The 22,648-nt window shown below is 43.0% G+C and overlaps 1 pseudogene; it reads left to right on the top strand.

Annotated features, from left to right (window-relative positions):
- The first annotated feature begins 1,384 nt into the window (after window positions 1-1,384).
- The window catches only part of LOC121154391, a 38,125-nt pseudogene continuing 16,861 nt past the window's right edge, over window positions 1,385-22,648 (top strand).

The raw sequence follows: 22,648 nt of genomic DNA, 5'->3' as shown, positions 1-22,648 counted from the left end.
GTGAATAGCTCTCAACATTAAAAGAGGTTATTCTGCACTAGGGACGGAGCGGGGGAGGAGGACACAATGAAAGATGGCAATTCCCCCAAGAGCTGACCCTGAGAAAGCTGGCCAAGACAGGAGGACTCTGCTGCCAGAAACAGTAGGCATGGCCAAAGAGGAAGAAGCTGCCCGGACCCCATCAGAGGGAAGGCACCTGTGCCTGAAGCTCACCCTTCCTTCAGTTGGTGTCAAGGGGAGAACTCCTGCTGCAGAATCACCAGAGTTGATGAACCAAGGGTCTGGTCTGGCCCAGAGCTCCATTCGTTTTCATGTGGATATCAAGCTTAGGAAAAAGTGGAGAACTTAGGAGGGTGACGTTGATGGTGGGGAGGCCCGTACGTGTGTATTTGATGGGGCTGAATGAGACAAAGCTGAGACATCACAGCTCCCGACACCCCAAGATGCTGCCCTTCTCACAGTGGGAGGAGCTAGATGGGCAAATAGGCAGTTAGGTCAGGTCTCAGTTGCAATGAGAAAGGTGTGAGTCCCACTAACAATGGATGAAGTGATTGCTTCTCCCCAGAAGCGGTACTGTGGTGTCAATGGAAGCAGTTGGACCTGGGGCGAGTCTTGAAGATGAGGGGGCTGTCTTCTAGCACCACCCAGAGCAGCCATGGTACATTCCTAAAGGAGGAGTGGAATGGTTTGTCAGTGTTACAGAATCAACCAGGGTCTCCCTCTTGTCCTCCAGAGCTACCTTTTGTGTAACTTCTGGCAGCAGTGCCTGGGGAATGACCGTCCTGTGGCTTCTGATCCTTGAAGATCCTCTTGACCTCTACTGGTATCTCTGCCACTCTCCACGGCTTCCTGGTGTTGCCACTTTAACTTTGCTTCATGAGTGGTGTGAGCCTTTGTCAACATGCCCATCTGAGGCCAAGGGGACTGTGCTTGGTTATTTACTGCATAGGAAGCTATTGGAGGGATCTGAGGGGAGGACTTGGGAACCTAGCACATTCCTTGCATTCTCATTGCCTAACATAGTTTCAACACCTGATGATTCAGTTATCCTGACAACTTAGGGGCAGTCCTCTTTGCCTGCAAATTGCTTAATACAAGAAGAACAAAAGCCCAGGAAGAACTTCTTTTTTTTTTTTTTTTTAATAGAGGAATTCTTTCTCATCCCTAGTGATAAGATTAAACAAAGAGCCTTGATACAATAACCTAGATTTATGGAAAAAGGAGTGCAAGTGCTTAAATGGGTCACTGAGCGTGATGCATAGTGATGTCTTGGTTCTCAGAACCATATACCTCCTGAAGACACAGCATAGTGAAAAATTCTTTGATTTAAAGATATAGTGTTCTGGGCCCAGCGTGATGGCCTTGTGGCTAAATCCTCGTTCATATGGTGGAACTGCACTACATTAAGGATAATATTTTCTTGGTCATTGACAAACATTATAAGACAACTGACCAAACCGCTGGTGCAACGCCCAGACTGAGCTTTCAACATGGAATCTGCATAGGAGGCCACCGGGGACATAATGTGCCCTACCTTGATGGAGGGTTCCCCCATTTTCCGTGGCTGTATGGAGGATGTGATATTTAACCAGAGGGAGGTACTTCAATCCCTTCTGTCCTATCCTGGCCATAAGAAGGTCTATGAGGTGTCCCTGGGATGCAGCGATGAATTTTTTGCAGGGAGAATGAAGCCATCAGTTTCTTTTTTTAAAGATTTATTTTTATTATTTTTTTATTGGAAAGGCAGATATACAGAGAGGAGAGACAGAGAGGAAGATCTTCCGTCCGATGATTCACTCCCCAAGTGAGCGCAATGGGCCGATACTATGCCGATCCGAAGCCAGGAGCCTCTTCCAGCTCTCCCACATGGGTGCAGGGTCCCAAAGCTCTGGGCAGTGCTCTACTGCTTTCCCGGGCCACAGGCAGGGAGCTGAAAGGGAAGCGGGGCTGCCGGGATTAGAACCGGTGCCCATATGGGATCCCGGGCGCACAAGGCGAGGACCTTAACCACTGTGCCATTGCGCCGGACCCCATCAGTTTCTTTAGCTCCAGATCCTATGTCACTTTTTCAGAATGGAAAGTGCAAAGGGAAGGACTGTTGGAATTTGCTTTGCAAACTCGAGCTCAGCAAGCCTTGCTTTTGTTTCAATCAGGTGGGGAGGGGAGTTTGTTGATTTAGAAATACATGAAGGCCTACTGAAGACTCATGTAGGAATGGGTAAAAGTAAAGCACAGCTTTCTTCTTTTCACATTGTTAATGACAGCAAGTGGCATGTTACTCAACTCACATTTATGGGAAAGTATCTAGACCTAAAGGTAGATGAACAAGGGGCAAGGACTTTGCTGCCTTCGCAAAGCAAGCCGTTTATATCTGAAGGCCCTCTCTTCGTGGGAGGTCTTGATGACTAAATGTGGGAGGAAGTAAAGAAGTTAGAAATTCCCTCTGTGCCTAGGAAACCTGCTGGAGGAATCTCATTCAAAGGGTGTTTAAGAGGCTTCTAAGCCAACTCAGAAAAGGGAGCATTAGGGATGCCTTTGTTTCCAAAGATATTTTGGCTGGGTGTAAAAATAGCATAGAACCTTTAATAACAACAAAGAAAAACCCACCACAATCAGGAGTTTCCCTTTCAACTGTCATCCCTGTGGCCATCAAAACCTTTCCTTCGGGCCCAACGCGATGGCGCAAGTGGTTAAGGTCCTCGCCTTGCGCACCTGAGATCCCATATGGGCGCTGGTTCTATCCCGGCAGCCCTGCTTCCCATCCAGCTCCCTGCCTGTGGCCCGGGAAAGCAGTCGAGGATGGCCAAAGCTTTGGGACCCTGCACCCATGTGGGAGAGCTGGAAGAGGCTCCTGGCTTCGGATGGGCATAGCATTGGCCGTTGCGCTCACTTGGGGAGTGAATCATCGGACGGAAGATCTTCCTCTCTGTCTCTCCTCTCTGTATATCAGCCTTTCCAATAAAAAAAAAAATCTTTTTTTTTAAAAAAAAAAAAACAAAACTTTCCTTCGAGATAGATGAAAGAAGCCATTTCTTGGTTTTGAATAACTTGGAGGTCCAGGAAGGCGGGAACGCCTTAATGGAACAAAAACATATCAAGTTGAAAGTGGAGTTTAAGGATTTGGGTGTCCATCATTCGCAAATACTCTTTAAGATAGAGAAAATGCCTATTCATGGGATCCTTCAATTAGATGTTTTGCCTGAACAGAAAATGCAGCAGGCTTTTACTATGTCAGATTTGCAGCAGGGAAAAATTAGGTATGTCCATGATGGCTCAGAAGAATCTACCAATTTTTTCACATTTTCAGTTTCCTCTAAAAGCAAGAAGGAAATGCCATTATATCTCTCCAAGATCATGCTCCACATGTATTTCATATTACTGTCACTCCAGTAAATGATCCCCCATACCTTAAGCTCCTAGAAGGCAACTTGCTTCTCCTGTTTGAAAATTATAAGAAAAGAATGACCCCTCATATAATACAGGTGTCAGACCCTGACACAGACTCTTTGAATCTTAGTTTTTTGGTTCTTGGCAACTTGAATTCAAATGTTGGGTTTTTAGAAAATGCCAGGGATCGTGGAAAAGCCATTAATGGCTTTACACAGAAGGATTTAAGAGATGGCAACACTTTCTATGTGCACAGAGGTCATCGGAACTCCCAGCTTGTTCTGAGAGCAAGTGATGGAGAGCTGGTTAGCAATACAGTTGTGTTGCAGGTGATGGCTGTGCCTTGGGACTTTGAAATGGTCAACAAAACTGGAGTGGTTGTCCAACAGGGTGGCACTGTCTTGATTACCCAACTTGTCTGTGACAGTTAATGGTCAACCGCCTGAGATACAGACCCGCTGTGAGATCACACACCCACCTCAGGTGGGCCAGATTCAGAGGCAGGCAGGGGTCAAGCGGGGAATGGAAACATGTTCGTACCTTTTCTCAGCATGCCATTGATCAGAATCGGGTCCGGTACTATAGTACAGCCAAAGAACTGCAGCTTGAAAATGTTACTGATCACTTTAAATGCGAAGAGCTGGTATTTCCTGTCACCATTCCTTGGTTGAAGTTTATGCTTCTGAAAAATATTCCTCTAGAGATCAGTTAAACAAATAAGCAAGTGTTGAGTTCTGGTCATTTTCAGGCTGCCACAGAGGGTGTGGAAGTAGCAAAGGGGCAACTACATTTTAAATGACTGACCCCACCTACAAAAGGGAAATTGTTACTTGGCAATAAAGCTCTAAAAACAAACTCGCTCTTCAGCCAAAGAAATATTACAGACTCTAAGCTAAGTGATCAACCTTGGGAGACGCTGAAGGAAAACTCACAAGACATATTTAGGTTTTTGATGGTTGTAAAACACATAGAATCAACAGATTATACTTTCAGGATAAACTTTAAAGCAGATAAGATGCACATTATTGTAACCAACAGAGGATTACTTGTAAAAGAAGGAGACGGGAAAGTCATTGCAAAATTGGAATTATTTGTTCAAACCTCTGACCATCAAATCTTCCAATATAGAGTCACCAAGAGTCCTCAACATGGGAAGTTGAAGCGAATTAGCTTTTCAGATTTTCTGGGAACGAGCAACAACATTACTGAGTTCACTGATCAAGACATCATGGATGAATGGCTGGTGTATGTTCATGATGACTCTGAGACACAGAGGGATGAATTCTTCATTGTGGCATCCAGTAAAGGTCCAGACCAAGAGAAAGGGGTCTGGGATTTTGACTCAGAGCCTTTGTCTACACAAAGAGAAATCCGAATCATCATCTCTGTTGAGTTAAAGAATGATGAGAAGCCAGTGTGTTGTGGATAAAGTTTTCCATGTTGTACAGAATGGCCAGCGCTTGTCGACCCTGGCAGATCTCTGTCATCATGACCCTGACTTAAACTTTGATGATCATCAGCTTGATGATGATGATGGGGCATCCCAAATGGGGACTTGGTGCGAGCCAGTGACCCCTCTCAGATACTCTATCAGTTCAGGCAAGAGGACTTGAGGGAAGGATACGTGCTCTTCAGACAACAGGGGCCAGACTCAGCCCGCTTTGTGCTCTTTGTGACAGATCGTGTCCATCATACCTCGTCCCTTCTCGAGGTCAGTGCAACAAAGCCTTATGTCATGATTGTCAACAACACAGGGCTGCGCCTGCGGAGAGGACATGAGGGTAGGATCACAGCAGCCAACCTGAGTGTCATCACCAACCAGGATGTCAGAACGGATCTTGAGACTGAATTCCGCATTGTGTGGCCTCCAAAGCATGGCAGACTCCTGGTCAACAAGACTGTGTCCCATTCATTTTCCCAGCATGACTTGAAACAAGGCTATGCGGTGTATAGGCTTGACAGCAGTGGTGATTCAGATGTATTCAATCTGGCAGTGAAAGTTAAAGATGCACACTTAGAAGTGGGAGTCCATGTTCAAGTGTGCTTAGAAGACCACCAGCGTCACATCCAGAATCTGCTCAGTTGTAGTTGAGAAAGGAAAACCAGTGAAGTTGAGCAGAAGACGACTCCAGGTGGGTATTTGTCCTGAGTGCTACGTGCTCTGTCTCCCAGAACTGTCAGGTGCTGATAAGCTATGGGTGTCCTTTTGAAAACTATTGAGAGAATATTGTTACACTGTTGATGGCAAGAGTTACTTTAAATATATGTATCTATTTTTATGTATTTATATAAAACCATGATCTTCTTGAAAGCATTTATATGTTATATATAAAATATACATACAAATAGATTTTTAATGGTTTTTCTATATCATAAAATTAGCATTTTATAATATGTAATATTATATGTTTTATAACTATAATATATATATGTAGATGCCGTCGGGAAGATAATGATTTTGACACCACCAGTTTTCTTACAGTTGTGAATGGGATCTAAGCAGGTGCTCAGCCTTATATAAAGCTGTTTGTGGATGTATGTTTTTGTGCTTATGTTGTGGTAGGAAATGGGAATGAGAAAGAGAGGTATATGCAAGGTGTCTTCAGAATGTTTATGGAAAAATACAGATGTTACCTTTTAACTCTGTCCTCTATGAATTTTTTTGGAAATAACTCCTATGGTAAATTAACAGGTCATTACTTGTATTTAATACTCATAGCAACAATGCCCGTATATTATTTGAGTTGCATTCATAATGTAATGAGGCAGGGTACCAATATTCAGAATAATTTAACAAACCAAAAAATGATTTCTGAAACAGCAAAGGGTATGATATTATACAGTTTACTCCCCAAGTTCTGATTATGGCTTTGTTTGAACTTGATGGATAGAACGAATAGAATGTCAGAGATGAGCCTGAGCTACCTGGTTTCCCAGGGTTCCTGCCAGCAGTCACCACCCTGCAATTAGAACTAGCAGAGGTGATTCTCCAGGATATGGGGTGTGCAACCTCTCATTTTTGAGAACTGGCCACAAATGCAGACCATTCTGAATCTACTGTCAGGACTTCAAAGAATTTTGCTTGTTTGCTAAATGCAACCAATAAAATCCACTGGAAAAGAGTTCACTAGAGAGTGTTTACTCAACAGTGAGTTCTGATTGGAGGCATATGGAGCACACCAGCTTTTTTTCAGTTGCTTCAAGAGCTTAGAGTTTATAGTTTAATTTTCACCACCAGGGGGCGTGTACAGTTCAATAACCCTAAAGTGGAATCCATAAAGTAAGTATGTATGGAAAATGCTGAGCTAGTTGAAATTGGAGAGGAAAAAACCCTTTTCTGAGAACTTGCCCTTTTACTAATCCTAATGCTGCTTCTTCTACCATCTTTTCTTTTCCTTTTACCATTTAATTTCTTTCACTTCCATTTTCTAAGTGCTGGATATTTTGCTGCTGTGAATCATGCCTGGTGCATGCCTTAGAAGTTACTCCAATGTTGTTGACTATTATTTTTCCCGGGAGCCTCTTTCTCTGTGACTCCTGAGGTCTCCAGGTTTGGGTACATGGCCACTCTCCCTGATAGTTACGCTGAACATTTAGAGGCCGTAGTCTTGAGTGACTTGGAGAAGGAGAATCCCTGGTCACACTTACCCTTCATCCCTTTAGCAGTAGTTTTGGAGTATGTGTAATGTGTCACAAATGCCAGTCTTGGCAGAGGAAACCAGAGAGGAAATCAGTGAACTAAACGAGAAATCATCTCTTTGCTTTGGAGCTTTTGTGGTGGTGGTGTGTGAGAGAGGCAGCAAGTAATGGAAATGTGTGAAATAAGTGGCGTGTTGAAGGAAGAATAGTGCTATGGAGAAAAATAAAAAGACGCAGGAAGTGTTGGGGCGTGTGTGTGTGTGTTGTCTAATAGAAAGGTCAGAAAGGCTCTCAGGAAGATGAGCAGACACCTGTCAGAGGTGATGGATGAATGATGACAGGAGTGCAATTGGGAAAGAGCATCCCGGCAGGAGAAGGGGCAAGGCAGCAGCTCCACATGGGGAGCACACCGGGTGTGTCGGAGCAGCAGCGCATTGGACTGTGGTGAGGTGCTCCCACGTGGCGGGGGGAGGAGCAGAGGAAGTTAAGTCAGGTAAGGGAGGACTTCGCCTTTGTCACAGGGTCAGGAGTTAAGATGGAGAGCGGTGGGGAATTAGAGGAAGTGATCAGAGAGGGGCAACAGCAAACGTCGCAGAGCACTATTGGAAACAGTGACCAAATACTTTCTATCAAGCTTTTCTCAAAGTTTGTTGGCTTGGATGTTAGCTAAGCAGATCTTTTTGTAGTTTTGAAAGTGTAGGGAGAGGCAGACCCTCCCCATACTCTGTCTAGTCCTTCAGATGCACACCTTTAAGTGTCAGTGATTTCGGAAAGTACCACTCCGGTGAGGGAAAATGTATTTTTTTAGGAAAAATTCTCCAGAGGCAACTGTTGCTGAAAGTCTCACTCCCAAACTGTGTGCAGTTAGAACTGTCTTTGTATTCTGATCAACGCCATCTTCCCTATTTCCAAACAGCTTAACACAGCATGTTCCAAGAACACGTGTCCAGGCCTATGACCAGGACTCCTTCTGTCCCTGGAACACCTGTGTGGAGTGGCCACAGCTCTCCCCTGAGACCCCTTCCTGAACTTTTCAACTCTTGTCAGAAGCACCTCTGAGAGATCAAAGACTTTGCTCAGAGGAAGTGCGCCACAGGAATGGGCGAAGTTGAACTGTTAGAATTTTTGGCTGTATTTTATGAAAACAAACACAACCCCAGAGACTTTTTTTAGAAGTTCAGCGACTGCTTTTAGGGTTTGCAAATTCTCTACCATTGTACATTTGGGTCATAGACTCACTGAAGCTGAGTTCCCTGCCAATTTTTATAAACTTCCCTGGTCTCTGATTTGGTTCACAATGTCATTAGAATTCCTGTCAGAATCCGAAAGATGTGAGATTTTCTGGTCAAATTTGTGGTTATGACAGGTCCAAAGAGAATTTCTAACTTATTGAACGGTTATTTTAGAATTAAAATGAAAAAAAAAATAAACTAACTGGGATAGAAAATAAACATTCACATACGGATTCTTACAGGGAGGGGATCTATCTGCTATGATACAATAATTTGATTCTACTGTTTTTCATGATTGTCTTTCCATTGGAGATAGGTGTTAGCTATGAGTAACATCCCTTAAGAATTCCAAAAAAAGAAAAAAAAATCTATTGTATTCTGAAGGAGAGAAAAGAGACATCTGCTAGAATTTAACAGTTGCCTGTGTGTGTGTGTCTTCAAAAAGGAGAAATTCAAATCTTACATCGAAATTTCAGTTTGAATTGGTTGAATTGCCCACAAAGGAAATCCAACCAATGGGTAGAAATTTTAGAGTCTGACAGTTTGAATTGCACAACATAAGCAACCAGCCACGTGAAAACTTGAAATCTCTAAGTAAACAAATGGAACTTGAATTTTATTGGATATTATTTCATTGGAAGAGTCTGAAATATGTCATTTGGCAGACATTTTGGTTTTAGAAATAGCATTTGAACTCAGATCTTCTGATGACTAGGTCAGCATTCTCTTGCAGCACATTACTGCATTGGTGTGTCTCTCCTTTTAGCCTTGTTTGTAAGGTGCAGCATAATTTCAGAGGAACACCACCATTGACCAACATTTGCACTTGCATTGTCAAGACTCAAGCATCATAGGATGAGAGATTTTTAAAAGCTTAATATTTCTCTCCTGGCCATTTATTCATAATGTAAGTCACTTTTCAACAGTTGGTGATTTTTGCTGTTGTTCCTTAGAGGTAGAAAATGAATTGATTTATTATGTTCATGATGACAGTGAGGAGCTTCTTGACAATTTCACCAAATAACTCAGAGCTTGGAAAGCAGAGTCTGCCTCGAACTGTTCTTGTGACGGTTGAGTCCGTAAATGATGAATTTCCCATAATAACAGCCAATAAAAGCCTCCAGGTAAGTGCCATGTGAGTTTTGTTGCTAGAAGAACTTCAGGCTACCACTTTTATTTTCATGTGTATTTCTTCTCTTGATAAATACTAAGACATGGGGCTGTGCACATACATTGGTTCTGCTGGGTACTGTTGGGAGACAATAGAGAATCACAACAAATTACCTTCACATTACATTTCTTGAGCAAGAATTCCTCACACTGTATTTGTTGAGGTATGGACCTGTCAGTAAGGTTAGGAAGGTCTATGCATGTGGGCCACTCTGTCCAAAAGAATGAGTTCTGTAGTGGACGGAGCCATGTAAAAGTCACAGGTCTGCACCAGGAGTCGCATCACTTCAGGCAAGCCATTAAGCATATGCATTAATTCTTGAGACAAAATTGTGAGGATTATGTGATCAAAACAGGAGGCAGGCATTTGTGTCTGTGCCGAATGCCAGTTTAGATACCCAGGTTCCACACCAGGGTGCCTGGATTTGATTCCTGACTCCAACTTAGATTCAAACTTCCTGCTTAATGTAGACTGTGGGAGTCCATGTGATGGCTTATGTAAACAGATTTCTGCCACCTATGGGAGACCTAGCCTGAATTCCTGGCTCCCTGCTTTGGCCCTGGACCCGACCCAGCCCTCACTGTTAGGAGCATTTGGAGAGTAATCCCAGAGAATAAAAGCTCTCTTTATATGTCTGATTGCCTGTCGAATAAACTTAAAACTCGTTTTAAAAGATGATATGATGTAAAATCCTTACGCCATTCCTTGCATATGGTTGGGACTCAATCACTGGCTCAATCACTCAGCCACGGCTCAATCACCAAAAACTCTAAGGATGCACCAGTTTTATGGTAAAATAAGCCACTGCACAGTCATGTGATACTTTAGCACATTAATCTTCCTATGACATTCATTTGGCTTGTCTGCTGATCTGGAACCTGGAGGTGGTGTCTGCACTTGAAGTTTCTGCTGCCACCACAAAGGTGATTTTATGCAGGGAAATTCCTGGCTCGGACGGTACCATCTCTGCCATGCAGCTCTCCTGCTTGTTGGCGCCTAAAGCTGTCATGGTGTAGATTTTGCTAATTTTGACTTACATATTTGTGTGTTGTGTGTGTGTGTTTCTGAGGATTTGAGAGTGAATCTACAAGGCTGGTTTGGAGAAGAATTGTAACAATCCCTAGTAAGTGCTTGAGGGATGTAATACTTTTCCAGGTACTGTCCTAAGGGCTCCAGGCCACTAAGCTATGTGCTGCCACTTTCTCACTGGGCAAATGAAGGAGCTGTGTGACAGCCATGTGACAGACTCAGGATAGAATGGTGGCTGGGAGCCTGATGTCTTTTCACAGCTCCAGTATGCTTGACACCAGAAAAATAGGAAATGGTTGTTGAAGGGATGAGTAATATATACTGGGCCCAGTGCGATAACCTAGTGGCTAAATCCTTACCTTGAATGCTCCGGGATCCCATATGGGTGCCAGCTTATATTGCGGCTGCTCCACGTACCATCTAGCTCCCTGTTTTGGGCCTGGGAAAGCAGTGGAGAATGGCCCAAAGCCTTGGGACCCAGCACCCCCATGCGAAACCTAGAAGAAGCACCTGTCTCCTGGTTTCAGATCAGCTCAGCTCTGACCATTGCAGCTACTTAGGGAATGACCCAGTGGATGGAAGACCTTTCTTTCTGTATCTCCTTTATGTAAATCTACCTTTCCAATTAAAAAATTGCCTCCCTCAATCTCTGAGGTTCATTGTATTCATGACTAATAAATAAGGAATCTAGGAAATAGGTTCTGATTGACTCCTTGGCTGAATTTAATGATTAACTACCTCATACCAGTTTTTCCTGAGCATTGGTAATGTTGTCTCATAAACAATTAGTGTTCATCAACTGATTCAAAATCCATTTTGTATATTGCATTTTTTTTGTGGTCTGTAGGCTTACATATGTATGCCTACAAGTAGGTGTGCATACAAACATGATTATTATATGTAATATCAAAATTTAAAATAGGATCAAATTATATCTTGAATCTTGTCTTGTAGAAGAGGGAATTAAAGCCTGCGATGTGGGCCTAAGGTCTGTAACTGGTAGACTATGGGGCCTCTTCATGTCTGTTCTGACTATTTTTCAACCCAGATTTCTTCCTCAAGTTTTGGGGGGGGGGCGGGGAAAGAGGGAGGAATTTGACAGCAAACCATTTTAATGAACAAAGTGATGGTTACAGGTAACATTTTGGTGCTTTCTAACCCAATAGTTTCTTTCTTTCTTCATTTATCTTCATTTTATTGAAAGGCAGAGAGAGGGAGAGAGAGAGAGAGAGAGAGAGAGAGAGAGAGAGAGAGAGAGAGAGAGAGGAGAGTTCTTCCATTCTGTGATTCATTTCCCAATGCCCACACCAACCAGGATTAGACTAGACCAAAGCCAGTAGCCCAGAATTCAACCTGAGTGTCTCACATGGGTGGCATGGACCCAAGTATTTGAGTTACTCTCTGCTGCCTCCCTAGGGATGCATTAGCAGGAAACCAGATCAGAGGTGGGGTAGCTGGGACTCAAACCAAGTACTCTGAAATGGGACATAGTTATTAAAAATAGCTTTTTAATTGCTATTCCAAAAGCCTGCCCTGACTCAATAGATCTTGAAGAGTATTTTTTATGTCTCCTTTTAAATATCTTTTAAATTGAAGGATATTTTATTTCAAAAAAAATTGAATGGTAGAACCACAGAGAGAGGGGGAGTCACAGAGGGATACTCCATCTGTTGGTTCACTCTCCAGTGACAGTAATAGTAAAAGTTGGGCTGATCCAAAGCCAGGAGCTTCCTCCAGGACTGCACCTAAGTATAGGGGCCCAAGCCCTTGGGGGCATCCTCTGCTGTTCTCCAACGTGACTATCAGGGATCTAGATAGGAATTAAAGAAGCTGGGACATGAACTGGCACTCATACAGGATGCTGGCACTACAGTGTTGAGGGTGATGGAACCTTTAGGAGGTTTTGATGTTTGGGTGTGTCACTTGATACTGGTTCTTTCTTGGCTTATTCATGTTTATCTGATAATCACTTTGTCTACTTGAAGGCTTTGGGTTAAAATGAGGAGAGCAGAGTGAGACTTGCAGACTTCCTCCATGAATTTCAGCAGAGTTACTCTGGGCTTCATGCTTCTTAACAGCAAAACCATCAGGAGGGGAGTTCTTTTATTTGGCTGTCTCTCAGTCCCTCCCTGATCTAATGCCTCATGGTTTATGGCTTATAGAACTGGCTTCGTCCTCCCTGGTTGAAGCTGGACTTGAACAGAAAGGCTGTAGAGCTGTGTTTTGTCTTGGATAGATTTAGTCCAGTCTAGACGAGCTGAAATTTTTTTTAAAGAGTGAACTATTTGTCTTCTTTTGATGGAGAAGCATACGTAGTTTTGGCTTTCAAATCAGTCTGTCTAAACACTGAGGCTAAGTAGATACTGCTGTGACACATGCCAACTAATTATGTAAAGATGTACAAATCATTTTGGTAGTACTTGGTATTTTAAAAGGGCAGGAATCCCAGAATCTGTTTCTTCATTTGTAGGCAATGGTGCATCACGATGCATTAGTCAAATGCAAAGCCAGGGTGTTTAGGCTCATTTGCCCAGCTTATTATTATTATTATTATTTTAACCTTTGCTCAAATGATGATCAGTATGACTGATGCCTCTGAGGATTTTAACGATTTCCAGTCATATGGGACAGAATTACTTAGAGGATTAGCTTTGAGTGAGCATGTGTGTGAAGACAACTCCTCTGGGAGATCTACTGGACTATGCCTGCCTTGCTTTCTAAATATGATGTTCTCATTGACCACGCCCACAAGAATTAGTACTGTCCAGTCCTCTCCCATCTTTTTTTTTGTCTCTCTGATAGTAAACAAATCAAAGAATCTTTTGTGTGCTTCCTCCCAGAAATGCAAGCTCCATTCAGAAGGGGGGTTACTTCTCTTTTCCATGTGTGGTCTTCCACACCTGACAGAGTATCTAGCACATTATAGCACTTCATCAGTATTGAGTAGCTAAAGGACGCATGAGGGTTAGGCTTGGAAGGGAGAACTATACAATGACCCAATAGGCAGAGCGACGACTTGCTGTGCTTTTCTGCAAAGGTCATCAGAGGATAGAGAATGATTAACATTAGAGGATGTTGACACTGCAGAGGAAGTGATGGTGGAAAGTTTCTCCGTGGAAGGGTCATCTACAAGGAGTCTTATTGTCAGGGGTTGCCACGACCTTCGTAGTTTCCAAGGACTCCTAGGACTCAGCACAGCCATGGCTAAGATGCACTGTGGTAAAGAAGTGAAACGAAAGCAGCAAAGGAAAAAGGCTCATGGGATAAGATCCAGAGGAAACTAGGTCAGGCTCTAAGAGTTCTTTCTCAGTGAAGTCACACAGGACATCCTTAATTCCTCCAGCTACGAGTTGTGACAACACATGCAAAGTGCTGTCTGCCAGAGCAACTCATTAGGCAACGAGTGCTCTGGATTTTTGTTGGGGATTGGCAACACAGGCTCCCTCACTCTGGCAGGTGCAAAATCTCAGACTCCTATAAGAAAAGCAGATAGCCAGTGTAAACCATCTCGTGTGTACCAATAGATTAGACACAGCAAGCCTCCCTTACCATTTAGGCAGGTTCTAAGTATGTGTAAAAGCTGCCTCACAGTTATGTTCTTGCTGAGGGCCAGCCTTGCCAGCAGGCCTTTCCAAGACAGGCAGTCTTAAGCCAGCACTGTCAACTCTTTTCTGAGTAAACGTTAGGATGAGGGTTGATGAGGTGACTCAGTGATTCATTCAAATAAATATTGAAGGAGTATTGCCAAGAACAAATAATCAAGAGTGAAATGAATTAGGGTGTTGTAGCTAGCAGCTTGAAAGCTCTGATTGGCTTCAGCAGATGAAAGGAGGAGAGTGATGAATATTGGGTACCATGGTGAGAATTGATTTCTGGGCATAAGAACCTCCCAGCATCAGGCATTTTGTTCCATTGACTTTCCAATAATAATGCTAGGGAAGCAGCCAGCATTTGTTGAGCACCTGCTATGAGTCAGGCTCTGTTTTAAAGTACCCCATAAATGATTACATGGTTTTTCATTTAACTCTCTTCCTTGAAATGAAAATTGTAATAAGCTTGAGGCATAGAAAAGTTAGACACATTTATGGTAACAAGCCACTAAGGTTTTTCCATTGCTGCTCCTGTTTCAGAGAAGTTTATACTGTCATAGACTGAGTCAGTATCAGGAGTTCTTAAGTTGGAAGTTCTTTTCCCCAGGTCATAGGTGTGGGCTTAAGTGTCTCCATTTTTATTCCAAGTTCTTGCCCACCTCAGAGAGAAGGCCTTCAAAATGAAGCCACCAATGCAGTACACAGTGAGAGCAGCATTTATTTCAAAAAGAGTGAGTGTACATCCCTGGGAATGTAGAAAACCCCATATGGAGAGATACCTGTCATGAGTGGGCCTGAAAGTTGCTTGTCGGGAGAGCGGAAAAAGCTTTAAACAAGGCTTTAAGGGGCAGGCCCGCAAGCATCCAACATCTTTGGGAGGTAGCAGGTGGTGCCTTCACTGAACACACAAATACAGTGGAGTTCAGTGTGTATGGGCTGTCTGGGAGTTCCATGGCGCCTCCACGTGGAACTTGACTTCCGTGTGGCCATCACAATACCTCCCGCATGAGATACAAGTGCATCATGGGAAAATCAACATGTTGGATTGACAGGAAAAGGGTTGAGTTACAGTTCAGGGATACACAGAAATTGCGGGACGTTTTCCAGCTCAACTCTTCCTACCTAATCGTCCTGCCTATTCCCCCACATCAGTATTGTAGAGATGTAACACAGCCACTCACAACCCGTGAAGGCCCTTTGGCAGGATGCGTTGGGATCTCTGTGTTTGCAGCAGAGTCATGTGGCTGTGCTCGGTTTGGAAGCCCATCCTGTAGCTGCTCATCATCAGAGCCTTGCCTGCCCGTGACCCTGCCCAGTGGCATTGTTCCTTTCAGCAGGAAAGGGGATGGGGATAGAAAGCTCAGGAACATTGCCTGAAGACCTGTATGTTCCCTTTTATGTACTGTGTTTGTGGCACAGAATCGTGACGATGGAGGAAAAAAATAGCAAGTTACAAAAATGTAAATATTCCAGGAAAAGAGGAGGCAGATGAAGTCATGTAGTCAAAAAATTTTTTTCCTATTATATACAGTATAATGTGATGGAACTGCTTTAAGGATTTCAAAATAATGGAATCCTGTGCACTGTAAGTTTGTGATTCAATCTTGATGTCTATTATTAGTCTCATCCTCATTTGGACTTAATGAAAAAGGGCCAAAGAGGCAAAAATTGGTCTTGCTAATTTTGAAGGCTGTGTAGGTTGTTTATGATAAATCAGCTCTGCTGGTACTTTCTGCCCCTAACTTTTTTATTATTAGATTGTAATGTCTTTATCTTTTCTACTATAATAACAGTGACAAATGGACAGACTTCCTGAAAAACTGCATATTGGTTATATCCCAGGGTGTTCTCATAGATTGATTACCTTTAGCATTATTGAACACTATTGTACATCGATTCTTTTAACTTTTTTCTGATTTTTAATGTTTATTAATTTGAAAGGTAGAATGACAGAGATAGAGGTAGAGATAGAGAGAGAGAGAGAGAGAGAGAGAGAGAAAGAGCGAGCAATGAATTCCTCCATCCTCTGGTTCACTCTCAAATGACTGCAATAGTTAGGTTTGGGTCAGGCCAAAATTAACAACCACTATTCCATCTGGATCTCCCACATGGTAACAGAAGTCAAAGTCCCTGGGCCATTATTTTGCTGCCTTCCCAGGTTCATTAACAGGAAGCTGGAGCAGAAGCAGAGCAGCCAGGACTATTGACTGGCACTCTGGGTATGAAATGTCATTCACGACCACTACAGAACTTGTCATCAGGACCAGGAGAAAGCAGCAATAGTGTCTCTTTGCATTCTACTTGGAAGAAAGGTGGGAGTGTGAGGGATGCAGCCCTTAGTGGCTTCTTAGACTCTGCATGGGCATTCAAAGCCAGCAGCCTGAATGTTAACTTCTCTGCCCTGTTTTAATTGTGTATGTGTTTCTTAAATCACGGTATGCACTCCTGATACCTAAGGTTAATCGGTGGTAGGGGAGATCATTTGTGTTCTCACAAACTGGGTTTAGGAATTTAGACCATCCTGGGTGATTTTTTTTTTTTTTGTATTTTATGAAATACATGCCACTGAGTACATTTGTTTCCAAGCATGCTGAGTGATTTCTATCATACTGATGTATTCATGAGATTTTGTTACTTTAAACTAAAAGACATAAGAGGAACCTTTTGGAAGGGTCACAGTTGAAGACTGGGCAGCATCAGTAGTTTAGCATCTGGTGGGGGCTGGCACTGGCAGAGTGTTCATGGAGAAGTGATCCCATGGTAAATCAGGGAGCCACCATGATTAGATCATGGAGCCCCCAGCCCAGCAACCTAATCCAATCCATTCACTTCCCATCCATCTTCAGATGCCATAATTAGATCAAACCTCCACCCTAACCCATCGCTCAGTGGCATCAATCCATTAACTGTTAACCTATCACTCTGAAGGTTAAATGCATGATTTTGAGGAACCAAATCCTATTCAGTCTGTAACAATATGCCTGTGTCCACAAGGGGGCTTCATTTTCCCATTCTTTGTTTTCAAGTTTCTCTTTGATTGAATCTGTGTATTCTGTTGTTTTTTTATACTGGAGATGGAATCCTTTGTTTTTGATAAGTGCTTGTCATCACTACAAAGAGCTTTGAGATCTAGGGACAATAGAGGAGTCAGGGCGGTAAAGGGTAAAATGTAAGGACTAGGGTGGGTCATGCAGTGACACAGTGATTCCATGAGCTCTTCACATCCTTTGTGAAACACGTCAAAACAATGATGTGTGTTTTTACATGTAAGAACCCCAAATTGGATTAAATTGGATCACATTATTTTTATAATCCCAGTGACCTCTTGAAGATAAGAGTGAGTGTGTGTGTGTGTGTGTATGTAATTCTGAGAGTGATTATTTAACTTAGTGGTTGGGATTTTTCTGTGCAGTATCAGATCCAGCTCCTGATTCCAGGATCTGCCAAGGTGGGCACTGGGAAGCAGCAGTAATGGCTCAAGTAGTTGGGTTCTTGCTATTCACATGGGAGACTTGGATAAGTTCCAAGCTTCTTTCACCCTGGACTGTAAAATAAACCAGTATAAGAGTTATCTCTCCCTGTCTCTTTCTTTCTCAAATGAACAACAACAGAAAAATTATAAGTGGAAAACAGAGGCTGGAATTGTAACATAGTGTGTACAGCTGCTACCTGTATTGCCAGCATCCCATTATAGTAACTGGTTCGAGTCTTTGCTGCTCCACTGACAATCCAGCTTATTGTCAATGTTCCTAGGAAATCAGCAGAAGATAGTCCAAGTGTTTGGGCCTATAAAACCATGTGGGAGACCTGGATGAAGATCCTGGCTCCTGACATTGGCCTGGCCAGGTGTTGACTGTTGTAGCCATTTGAGTGTGAGCTGGTAGATGGAAGATATCTCTCTGTGTCTCTGCCTCTTTTGTAGCTCTGCTTTTAAAATAAAAATAGTTAAAAAAAAAAGTAAAGACCAACAAATAGGGGTCAGCATCAAGCCATCACTTTGTGATGCCAGCATCCCATATCAAGATTCCAGTTTGAGTTCTAGCTGCTCCACTTCTGATCCAGTTTCTGTGTAGTGCCTGAGAAAGCTGTAGAAGATTGTTCAAATAATTTGATCACTGCCACCCATGTGGAATATTCACACAGAGTTCTGAGTTCCTGGTTTCAGACTGTCCCAGTCCTGACCATGTGGCCATTTGGGAAGCAAACCAATAGAAAGATTTCTCTCTTTCTCTGTCACTCTGCCTTCCAAATAAATAAAATTAATCTTAAAAGATAAAAAGTATAATATTCCAGATCAAAAGTTGGTTTTTTTCAGATATCAATTCTTATTTTTAAAAAATATTTATTTCTTTTTATTGCAAAGTCAGATTTACAGAGAGAAGGAGAGACAGAAAGTTCTCTTGTCTGTTGGTTCACTCCACAAATGATTGCAATGACCAGAGCTGAGCTGGTCTGAAGCCAGGAGACAGGAGCTTCTTCTGAATCTCCCAAGTGGGTTCAGGGTCCCAAGGCTTTGGGTCATTCTGTGCTGCTTTTCCAGGCCACTAGCAGGGTGCTGGAAGATAGGTGGAGCAGCCAGGATATGAGCTGGCGTCCATATGGAATCCTGGTGGATGTAAGGCAAGACCTTAGCCACTAGGCTACCGTGCTGGGCCCTCAGATATTAATTCTTTGGACCCTTGTTTCTTGGACTTTGGATTCCTTTAAAATCAGAATTCTAGTTTGAAGTCATCATGTTTTTTTTTTTTTTTTCACCTATCTGGAGTAGCTCTTACCAGTCACTGGACACTGCCCAAAACAATGGGGCTGTTAATTGAACTACACACTTACGTTGAGTGGCAATGAGGACCTGGGGTTAACAGCTTTTGTTTCGAGTGGCAGGATTTCTGTGGGTTTTGGAAAATGGCATATTCCAAAGGCAAGAAGGAGAAAGGCAGTGTTCCATTGTAGAGTAACTGCAGTGGAAAAAAGACTTCATCTGGCTTTTGTGTATGTAGTGTTGGGAAAAATGAATGTGGACAAGTTATGAGAACAGAGATGGCAGCGTGTTGCCAAATCTGTTTCAGTTCCTGAAGAGATGTGAATAAGACATATGGGTGGATTTTAAAATGTAAAATGTGAAAAGCTTGAATGGCTTGGCGTTTTGTTAAACTGGAAACTGTATATATTTTACAGAAACTGCAGCCTTCCCTTGGATTTGAACCTGAGCTTAGTTAACATTACTGATATGTATTGAAAGGTTGATGTTTTTAAAGCTTAGTGTTGGAAAATCTTCAATGAGCATATTCTAAATGGCAAGATAAAGGGGGTATTCATGGACAACATATTATTAAACAGATAAATTACTCACCTCATATTCTAGAGCAATGTTGTAGGATTAAACAAAATCAGAAGTTTGTTTTATAAAGTAGCCTCAAAAGTGGAAATGGATGCATTCTGAATGACTTAAAGTCAATATCTAAAAGCCATATCCAGAAGCTGGTATTGTGGTGTAACTTATGAAACTGCTGCTCATGACACTAGCATCTCCTATGAGTGTGGGTTCCTGTCCAGCCTGGTTCCCTTTCTTTCTTTTTTGTTTTTTTTTTTTTTAAGATTTATTTATTTTTATTGGAAAGGCAGATATACATAGATGATGAGAAACAGAGAGGAAAATCTTCTGTCCAATGGCTCACTTCCCAAGTGGCTGTAATAGCTGGTGCTGTGCCACTCCAAAGCCAGGAGGCAGGAACTTTTTTCTGGGTCTCCCACATGGGTGCAGGGTCCCAATGTTCTGGGCCGTCCTCGACTGCTTTCCGAGGCCACAAGCAGGGAGCTGGATGGGAAGTGGAGCTGCTGGGATTAGAACCGGCGCCTATATGGGAATCCTGGCACGTTCAAGGCCAGAACTTTAGCTGCTAGGCCATGGCGCCAGGCCCAAGCCTGGTCCGCTTTCAATTCAGTTCCCTGCTAATGGCCTAGGAAAGCAGCAGAAGATGGCCCAAGTGTGTGAGCCCTGGCCACCCACGTGGGAGTCCAGGCTGGAGACCCTCATTCCCGATTTTGGCTTGTCCCAGTCCTGGCCATTGCTGCTTTCTGGGGAATGAATTAGTAGATGAATACCATCTCTTTTTCTCTGTCTCTCTTTCTGTAACCCTGCCTTTCAAATAGATAATAAATAAACCTTTAAAAAATATGCATCTTCAGAGCCACATCTGGTGAAGATGAATAACAGAAAGCTAATATTTACTGAAGGTTTACTGTGTGCCGTGAGGAACTGTTCTAAGTACTATACATATATTAAGTCACCCGGGAGAGGCAATAAGACTATCATTAAAACTCAGAGAAGTTAAGAAATGTGCTCATGCTCAAAGCGATGGTTTGAATCCAGGTAGTCTTAATTGGACAAATCCAAAATTAAATGGAATGGAACAATTGAAAATAATTTCAAAAGCTGTACTTTGATCAGCAATATTGTTATCGCCCCGTGTTCTTCAAGGTAGTCGCCTTGAAGACATAGACCATCCAAGTCTGCTAAAATCTTGGCAACAGGGGCTGGCACGGTGGCGCAGTGGTTAAGGCTTTGCATGCCCAGGATCCCATATGGGCGCTGGTTCTAATCCTGGCAGTCCTACTTCCCTTCCAGCTCCCTGCTTGTGGCCCGGGAGAGCAGTCAAGGACGGCCCAAAGCTTTGGGACCCTGCACCCGTGTGGGAGACCCGGAAGAGGCTCCTGGCTTCAGATCAGCATAGCATCGGCCGTTGCGCTCACTTGGGGAGTGAATCATCGGACGAAAGATCTTCCTCTCTGTCTCTCCTCTCTGTATATTCGCCTTTCCAATAAAAATAAAAAATAAATCTTTAAAAAAATATCTTGGCAACAACTTTAAGAATTGCCTAGACATTTCCTAACTGGTTAAGAGCCCACCAATGGGGAATGTCACCAGGGAAGCCAAGGGGGGAAATGTTACCAGAAAAGCTCGGGTGAGTTCTTTCCTCAGCTTAATGTAGAAATAAAAAAGTCAGGAATCAGTGACGGACAGGGAAGCTTTATTTTGCAAAGTGATTGGGTGATCGTAGAAAGAAGAGGGGGAGGGAAAGCACCTCCCAAGAGAGAGCCAGGAAATGGGATGCTTCTTGAAAAGAGAGAGCGACACCAAAGGTGTGAGGAAGGATCTTGGGATTTTAAGTGTTCTTTGACACCTCCTAGTTAAGCAGGAAACTGAAAGAATTAAGGGTGCGTGTGTGTGTTTAAAGATTTACTTATTTTTATTAGGAAATCAGATTTACAGAGAAGAGGAGACAAAGATCATCCATCTGCTGGTTCATTTCCCAAGTAGCAGCAATGACCGGAGCTGAGCTGATCTGAAGCCAGGAGCCAGGAGCTTCTCAGTCTCCCACATGGGTACAGACTCCAAGGTTTTGGGCTGTCCTCTAATGCTTTTCTAGGCCACAGACAGGGATCTGGAAGAGAAGTGGAGCAGCCAGAATACGAACTGGCATCCATGTGGGATCCTGGCATACACAGGGCAAGGATTTAGCCACTAGGCTATTGTGCTGGGCTCTCAGGATGGATCTTTATCTTCTGGTCCCATGATGCCTGATATATACACTTCCTGGTCTCCCTGTGTTAAACTATAAATAGTGATTAGATGGTGAGCAATCATGGGTTAAGTGATTTCATAAGGGTCCTATTCTATGGAGGGAAATGCTCCCCGACCCCCGTTTTAGTTGAGACCAGCTCAACTTATTTTATCTATTATTGTTGTTGTTGTTTATTTGAGAGGGAGCAGAGGAAAGGATGAAAGAGAGAATGAGCGAAAGAGTCATTTGCTGCTTTACTCACCAAATGGCCACATTGGCCAAGGCAGGATCCAGGAGCCAGAAATGTGATCCAGGTCTCGCACTGAGTGGCAAAAACTCAACCACTTGGCTCCCAGGATCTGTGAAGGCGGGAAGCTGGAAACTAGAGTCAGATTTGGCAATCAAACCGAGGCCCTCCAGTATGGGATGTCGGTCCATCCCTTGTTCCCTTTCACTGGAGAACTTATCTAACTTGCTTAGGGTTGAATCTTTAAACAAGTTGGTAAAAGCTTTAGAAGAGGATGAAGTTGTAGTCAAAGAGCATAGAATGACCCAGGAATGTGCACGTAGCGTTTCTGTGGGTAAGTGAAAAAGATATAAATGTAGACAGAAATGTGAAAATTGAGTTAGTGATAAAACCACTTATTTTTAGTGCAAGAGAAATCATGTGACTGCATGATTATAGAAACCCAGAACAGTTTAATTCCCTCAAATATGAGTCAGAGTCCAAATAAGCATTTTAATCTCTAGCATGTTCAAAACGGAACCTCTGATCTTACTCCCCCAAACTTCTCCACCTGCTGCTTTCCTTACTTTTTTTGTTTTAAAGTTTTAATTGTTGATTTGAAAAGCAGAGTTACAGAGGGAGAGCCAGAGAACAGCATCTTGCATCGTTGGTTCATCACAATGACCAGGACGGGGCCATGCCAAAGCCAGGATCCTGGAAGTCCATCCAGGTATGCCTCATTGGTAGCAGGCTATCTTCTCCTGCCTTCCCTGGTATATTTTAGCAGCAACTGGATTGGAAGTGGAGCAGAT

The sequence above is a fragment of the Ochotona curzoniae genome, unplaced genomic scaffold (assembly GCF_017591425.1).
Source record: "Ochotona curzoniae isolate NIBS_2020 unplaced genomic scaffold, NIBS_Ocur_1.0 contig_2754, whole genome shotgun sequence".
In the NCBI taxonomy this organism is placed as follows: domain Eukaryota; kingdom Metazoa; phylum Chordata; class Mammalia; order Lagomorpha; family Ochotonidae; genus Ochotona; species Ochotona curzoniae.
The sequence above is the reverse complement of the archived record's forward strand: the minus strand, read 5'-3'. Positions and strand labels throughout refer to the sequence as shown.